This window comes from Daktulosphaira vitifoliae, unplaced genomic scaffold (assembly GCF_025091365.1).
Source record: "Daktulosphaira vitifoliae isolate Bord-2020 unplaced genomic scaffold, ASM2509136v1 Scaffold_5, whole genome shotgun sequence".
Lineage (NCBI taxonomy): Eukaryota > Metazoa > Arthropoda > Insecta > Hemiptera > Phylloxeridae > Daktulosphaira > Daktulosphaira vitifoliae.
The window spans coordinates 13,778,566-13,787,047 of record NW_026099576.1 but is presented as its reverse complement, the minus strand read 5'-3'; positions in this window follow the sequence as shown (position 1 = coordinate 13,787,047).

The window sequence follows — 8,482 nt, the reverse complement described above, 5'->3', positions numbered from 1 at the left end:
ATTCTTCAATAATTATATCATTAGTGTCTTCACTATATTTTTTGCTTATTTTCTCATCTCTCAGATTTTTAATTTTCCATTGCACTATTTTCTTCTTTTTATCCATTATTCTTTTAAATTTAAGTTCGCATTTCATCATTACTAGATTGTGGTCGCTATCTATATCCGCTCCTGGGTAACTTCTACTTTCCTTTACTTGATTTTTAAATCTATTCTTAACCATGATGTAATCTATTTGGTATCTATTTATGTCTCCTGGCATTTTCCACGTGTATCTTCTTCTTCGATGGTGATCAAAGCAAGTGTTTGTGATTATTAAGTTATGTTTTGCACAAAATTCTAATAAGCGTTCTCCTCTTACATTTCGCGTTCCCAACCCAAAGGCACCTGTTACATTATTTACTTTTTCTTCCCCTACAACGGCATTCCAATCACCCATTACTACCAGATTCTCTTCCCCTTTAACATTTTCGATTATTTTATCTATATTTTCGTATACTTCTTCTACCTCTTCATCGTTACTATTTGATGTCGGCATATACACTTGAACTACTATTGTATCTTTTGGTTTCGTCTGGAGCTTGACTAGAATGATTCTATCGTCATATTGTATATAGCCTTTAACTTTTTTTCCTAGGGTTCTATTCATTATAATCCCTACTCCTCCTGTGCCAGGTTTCTTCTCTGATGCACCTGTATGTATTATTCTATGGTCTCCGCTCCAAAAGTCTCCTGACTTTGGCCATCTCATTTCTGATATTCCAAGAATATCGATTTTCATCTTGTCCATTTCTATTTTCAGATTCTCCAATTTCCCACATTGTAATAAAGTCCTTACATTCCAAGTTGCTATTTGTTTATATTCCTTCACATCCTTAACACTTCTTACCTCTCTTGTAGTCCCCACCCGGAGATCCGAACGGGGGACTATTTTACCTCCGGAATTTTTTACTTGAGAAGAAGACATGTTGATTGCTGTTACTTTGATTCATTTAGTCGTGATCATCGATAGGGACCTAATGTACACTAATGTCGGACCAGGGGACTATAAATATTTCAAGAATCTCACCAGAGATCGCTAAACCAGGTTTGCGAGCTATAAATAGGCCATTTTTTCCCAAAAAACTCTCTCTCGGTTACGACGATGCGCCTTCTACTGCGACGAGCGTTACGACTACGCGACTTTGCTCGTCTCTCTGGAGTTTTCGGTCAATACGCACATATTGAGTCTGCGTGAGTATATACTTTGCTCTGAGTTACAATTCTATATCAAATCTATATCGTTTTTTTTACATTCCATTTCTAATCGCTGAGACTTAGAAGAAATATTTTAACTCTTACTTTCGGTCGAACACTTTTGGTAGTATAAATATTTTAGATCATAAAATATTGGTATTTATTTAATTTATTTTTATATACATATACACTTAAAAAAATATATGATTAGATTACATAGTGTTCTATTACTTATTGAAGTACCATAACTTGGCTGGACAGAGTACTAGCATAATAATACCGTAGTCAAGGTCTTCACTAATTATAAGCGTTCTCTAAAGTGTCTCTCCACATTTCGACTAGCCAGTCTGATCTCAGCCGTTTTTCCGAAATAGAATAGCGCGGGCAATCGGAGTATAGGACACTAATAAAATCTATATATTGTGCAAAAAACTCAAATTGAGTTCGCATCTACCTAAGATCATTCTATGGATGACTTAAAAGACGTAAGCCACTTGGTAATAGTTTTTCTTGCACAAGAATGTAATGTTGTTTATTGGTTTTACAAATTGTTAAATCATAAATACGTTAGTATAAAACACCGTAAACAAGGTCAAAGAGTGTACCACTTAAATATAGAAAAGGCTTTTACATAAAATACTAAAAATATAATAAATTTAATTTTCACCTTGAGTAGATTTAATATAGAGTTGTACTTGAGAAATAGTTATACGTGAATTAATATAATAATAAAGTCATGCTATTTTAAGTACGTACACAGACGTATATACCGCTAACAGTAACATCAACTATATAATTTAGATCACCAGAATATCTGTCCTATCAGGATAATTAGAGTTCAGTGAAAATATCATTTATATAACAAATTTTTAATAGTACCTTTATAGAAGGATTTTAGTAATAAACAATTAGATAAAGGTATGTTATCGAACATAAACTAAAATACTTTTACAAAGAAATACGATATTTGTGACTCGCCAGAAATTCGTGTACGCGTTTCTGTGCAGGGGCTAAGTAGAGACCCTTCGATATTATTTCATCTTATTCATATATATCAGACGTGTTTACATAAGAATATATACCCAGAGATCCTCTAACCACTCTTTCTTTCTTCAAACAAAACTACCACAGCTCATACTTTCCATTATCTATCCTTACCATCCTTTCTCTTAATTTATTACAAAATTACGCATTACTCCTTTTTGTTTATCACATATGTCCTATGTCCTATTCTTTTTTGTTTATTGCATGCATTCCTTACTTTCCTCTTCTGTGCAAATAGCTGCCATGGTAAAAAACATGCTATTTTTGTGTTAAAATTTTTTCCTTTCTTCTATAGGAAAATAGCCGTCAAATTTAACAAAAATGTTATTTTTATGTAAAAATCACTGTTTAACGTGAAATATTTTAATATTTAATATCTTTTTTGTATTGAAACCTTAGATATTTTTCTTTCATTTGATATAATTTTTTTGAAAATCTGACTCTAAACACACAAGTTAAGCTTTTTCAATGTAATTTTTGAAAATGTATATTATATACTTTAATATAAAAAAAAAATTTAAATATAGATTTTATTCTTGGTGAAAATGGCTACCGTATTCAAAAATATGCTATTTTTGTGTTAAAATTCTGTGTTTTGTATTTTATTTTATTTAAAAATATCTTACCAGGGGACTACACTGACTTTCATGAACATTATATAATTTAATTAACATAGAATAAAGTTAATAAGACAATATGAAGTTAAACTTATTTAATTTTTTTTAGCTTCGATGCGAAGCTGAGAAGGTATTGGTTTTACTATGATGTGTTTTATTTTGTGTCTGTTACTACTTTATCTCATCTCTCACCGAACCGATTTCNGTTTTTTTTTTTTTGTGTCTGTTACCACTTTTTCTCAGCTCTCACCGAACGGATTTCTTTCAACGATACGTCAAAAGATCACAAATCGTATCTAGTCAAAGACATTACCCTTCAAAATTGAAAAAATTTCCCTCGTTCCCCGTAAATGAAGGACACCTCCAAAAAAATTACAAATTTAAAAATCGCTAATTTTCAATTTTTTTTACTAAAAACTGCCGTAACTTTTTCAAAAATGAACATATGAATATAATTTTTTTTTTTATAAATGCTTGATGTCTTTACCTATCATTTGGTATATTTTTTTTGTAAATTTGACCTTTTATCTGCCCACAGGGGGGGATTTAAAATGACAACTTTTTCACAAAAAATTTAATTTTTCAACTTAACTTTTGAAAATGTTCCGGAAGGTCTGACACTTTTATATATATCTTAAATTAAAGCTAATGTAATGTACTTTATTTTGAAAAAAAAAAATTTGACCTCTGGACTTGTCTTCATGGTGAAAACGGCTACCGAATGCTATTTTTGTGTGANAAAAAAAAATTTCGGACTTTATTTTATCTTCAAGGTGAAAATGGCTACCAAATGCTATTAATGTGTGAAAATTCTCAATTTTATTTTTTACATTTTTAACATTATAATGCTATAACTTATTGAAAAGTGTATGGATCAACACAATTTTTTTATGAGAAATAATATTTTTTAATAATCCTTTTTTCATTCGATATACTTTATCTTATTCAGGATATTAATAAGGAACTAGCAGATCATGTAGCTTTTGGAATAATCCACCAATTTTTTTAAATTAAACACTATCTAAAGATTTGCATCGAAGCGTTTTTTTTTATAGTGATTTTAATCACTGTCAGATATCATTATACTTGATCCAATTATGCCACGTCACCACTGGGCCGCGACCCCCCTGTGCTGGGCTTTTTACTTTTTTAAGTCGAAAAAGTAACTTTAAAATTTAAATTAGTTTAAATTGCCAATTTTATTAATCGACGAAAGCGACGACCAGTTATCAAATCGGTAACATTTGTTCTTTCACGGTTAGGATACAAAGAAAAAATGTTAAAATCATTTGATTTTATCTCATTTAGATTCTTTAACTTCAATAAATATCAAGGATCCCATCACTGTAGTCTCCCCTCATGAGAAGAAATTTCTTATTCGTGTTAATATTATATTAATATGTGTTTTTTTTTTTTTGTGGCTGCGATTTATTTTTCCAACCGTTACTTAACCTACTTTTTTCAATGATATGTCAAATGATTTCAATGCGTATTTAGTTGAAGGTATTACCCTCAAAAATTGAAAACAAATCCCTTAAATAAATAAATAGTAGCTTAACCAGCTTTATCCATAAAAACAATAATTGTTTAATTATTAAAATCATTCATTTCTAATATTTTTAAAGTATTTATTGTCGAATTAGAAAAGTAAATAATTTTACTTTGTAATTTTTTAACTCTATTTGCACTTGCTACTGTCATAAAAAAAATAATAAAAGTAGGTTGAATGTTTTTATATTTTGAGATGGTGAAACTCAAGAAATAATTTTTGTCGTAAATAGTGATGAGAGGATAACTAAATTTAATATGAATATAGAAATAGAATATAAATATTATGTTTAACGGAGTTTTTAAGTTCGTTTAGCTACAAAATGAACATAAAAGCATACGGTATATAATCATGATTTCTTTGTTACGATACAATGACCACTCATATTTTGTCGTAAAATGTAGATCGCAAGAAAATCACTTCCGTATGACGCACACCTGAGTCATATTAATTCTATAATGAAATGTGCAACGATTATGGAGAAGAATTTTACGACTCTTAATATTTATTGGTTGTGCTATAGAAATAAGAAACTATGTGTGTTTACGTAAATTGCAACTGTCCAGTTGTTGGGCGCTAAGCCTTGATGGCTAAATTGTTTTTTTTATATAGGTGTTAAATACAAATTAAACATTTACGCTGAACGCAAGCTATTACGATCTGAATGGTGAGTAAGTAGCCAAAAATAATATTTCCCTTTTTTTTATTATCTGTTATTTCCTCGACAAAAGTTATTCTTGATTTACCTTAGGTCTATTTACTAATTTTTATGACATGCTTAGAAACATAATTTCTTACCTTGAGTCCAGCTAGCTTGATTGTTTATTGCGTAAAAAGGTATATATATATAGAGAGCACTGACTTTTATCTAGTTATTTATTTTGTAAAATTATGCAAATTATTCAACTTGAAATATTACTTTACTGTAGTTCCTTTCTATACCTGGTGTCTGAATATATGTATTACTTTATATTTTAAAATGAAAATTTATATAACCAGATAGATTATGAGAACCCATCTCTAGTGACACGTCATAAACTATTATTTTACGAATAGTTTTTTACNGCAATTATCCATCAATTTTTTAAAATTAAACACTATCTACAGATTTGCATCAAAGCGTTTCTTATGATAGTGATTTTAATCACTGTCAGATTAAATCTATACTGGACTTAACTATGCCACGTCCCCACTATGCTGCAATCCCACTGTACTAGGTTTTTTTTATTTAAATTCATATATTTATAATTTTACAAAAAAAAACAAAAAAAAATACTGACGTGACTAATTATACCAAGGAAACGATACAGTAGAACCCCTGTAGTCCGCCCTCGGCTAGTCCGTCACTCCGACTAATCCGACCGTTGTCAGAATCGAAAAACATATCTCGTTTTGTTAATGATTTAATCGCGAACGCATGTTACCTCCCATAATTTTCAGTATTGAATTATCTCTCATTTTATTTTTGTACATTAGTGTGTACATAAATCGAGGCTAGATAAGGGCCGTAGGACATTGACTCGCATTTATGTCAAAGCTGACGGTCACCGATAAGTGATAAGATATCTCGGGTTTTAATAATTTGCACTTCCAGAAAGCACAACACGGAGTATAACCATCTGATCCGGGTAACATCCAAATCAGTATGATGGTAATATCCCGACGGCGTCAATTGTGTATACATAATTTAATTTCAACATGTCAAGAGTGAATGTAAGCATGTTACTCTTTCATTAAATAAAAAATTAACAGTGTTACAAAGACTGGACAAAGGGGAATCACTCCAAAATATTGCCAAGGAACTCAATGTAGGCGTTACGACTATAAAAGACTGGAGAAAAAATCGGAAAGACATTAAATCATACACAGTGACGATAGATAGTGAAAACATCCTTAAGTATCGGAAAACGTTGAGAAAACCTAAACTTGAATTGCTTGACAACGCGTTGTGGATGTGCTTCTGTCTAGAAAGACGAAAGGGAACCCTAATATCTGGGCCCATTATAAAAGAAAAGGCAATATCTTTGCACAAAAAATTAGAAGCTGAAAGTGAGTTCGCATCTAGTGAAGACTGGATTGATCGCTGGATAACCCGTGATGGCGTCCGGTTTGTTTCAAATTCTGGTGAAAAACTATCTGCTGATGCTAAGGAATTTTCTGTGAAGTTTCAAAAATTGTCGAAGAAAATGAGCTGTTACCTTGTCAAGTTTATAACATAGACGAGACTGGCCTAAACTATTAAATGCCCCCAAACAAAACGCTCGCTGCATCAAATGAAACAGTTGTAGGAACGAAACTTATGAATGATAGGCTAACCATTGCTCCTTGCAGCAACGGTGATGGTTCACACAAGCTTCCGCTTTTCGTTATTGGTAAATATAAGAAGCCTAGGGCATTCCAAAACATAAATATGTCTTCCTTGTCGGTTTATTACCGCAATCAAAAATCTGCTTGGATGGATTACAATCTTTTCAAATATTGATTCTTCGACGAGATTGTTCCATCTGTTGAAAAAAACTTGAAACAAAAAATGCTTCCCGTTCGTGCTCTATTGCTGTTGGATAACGCACCATCACATACATCAGAAGAAGATTTAGTGAAAGGGGACATTAAAGCTATCTTTCTTCACTAAATGTCACATCACTTATCCAACCAATGGATCAGGGAGTGATAGAATGGTTAAAGAGGCGCTATCGTAGAAAGTACATCAGTTCAATTTTAGAAAAGTTCGAAGAAGGTTGTAACATATTTGAAGCTATGAAATCCCTCAACATCAAAAATGCTATTTATACGATTGCAGAGTCATGAGAGGAACTTAGACCTGACACGCTGAGAAAATCTTGGCGTAAACTTTGACCGGAAATTATGGCCGAAAGTGACCAGAAAGAAAACGAGCAAAACAACGACACGCAGGAAATCATTAAAGATCTGCAAACTGTACAAGTGATTATCCCTGCCAATGAAGTTAAGGAATGTATGACCAAATGTGATGAAGATTACGAAAAAAGTGAAGACCTCAATGACGATGAGATTATTGCCGCCGTTTTGGAAAATAAAACTGAAGAAACTGTAAACGAGGACTCAGATGATGATGATGACGAACCTCCTGCCCGGATTTCACACACCGACGCCAAAAACGCTTTTTATATTGCAGTTCAGTACATTGAGCAGGACTCAAGCTCAAAACCTATGGACATTTTGTGGATAAATAAATGGAGGAATATTGCAGTTAAGTCAAGAATTTCATCTGTTAAACAAAAAGTATAATTGACTTTTTTTGTAAATAAATTTTTAATTAAATTTTTTTCTTTATTTTTTTAAAATTTTACTTTTTCGGATAATCCGACCTTTTTTGCGTTCCGACCATACCCGCGGTCCCGAAGTTGACTGTAATATAGAAAACATAGTACTTAATAAATATCTTTGAATCTTTGAAACAAAGATAACATATAAATAATTTTTAGTAATTCATATTTATTGTAAAATCTATCATCAAAATAAAAAAATTAATCAATATTACATATATGTCTATATTAGTTTTAAAAATAAATATTAGTCTACCATTCCTTTATTTACGATTTTTTTAGTTGCCAGTAGTACCGAGAGTGAAAATTTGAAAAACTAAAAAAGAGGAAAAAACTAGATTAATAGACTTCTTAATTTGTATATTATATACTTGAGTAAGACTAGGAATTATATGCATTCATAAATTTTGTTAAATCCATTTCAATACACTTTTAAGGGCCTAAGTTAATTAGACTATATCGTAGGATTATGTATAGTAGCATATAAATATTATTTGTTTGGTAGGAATAAACTACCTAATTCTTCGAAAAACTATGTAATAATATATATATTAATAAGAACAATTAATAAAAATATTTCTTGATAAATAAGATATTATAAGGTTCCATTTAAATTAAAAATTAACCATGACCTTAATTTTAAACACGTTAGTAGGGTAATTTGGGGGACTTTGCGGCCCCCCCGCCTCACCCACTCACCTTCCTTGTGGTGGAGGGAGTGTACGGGGGGA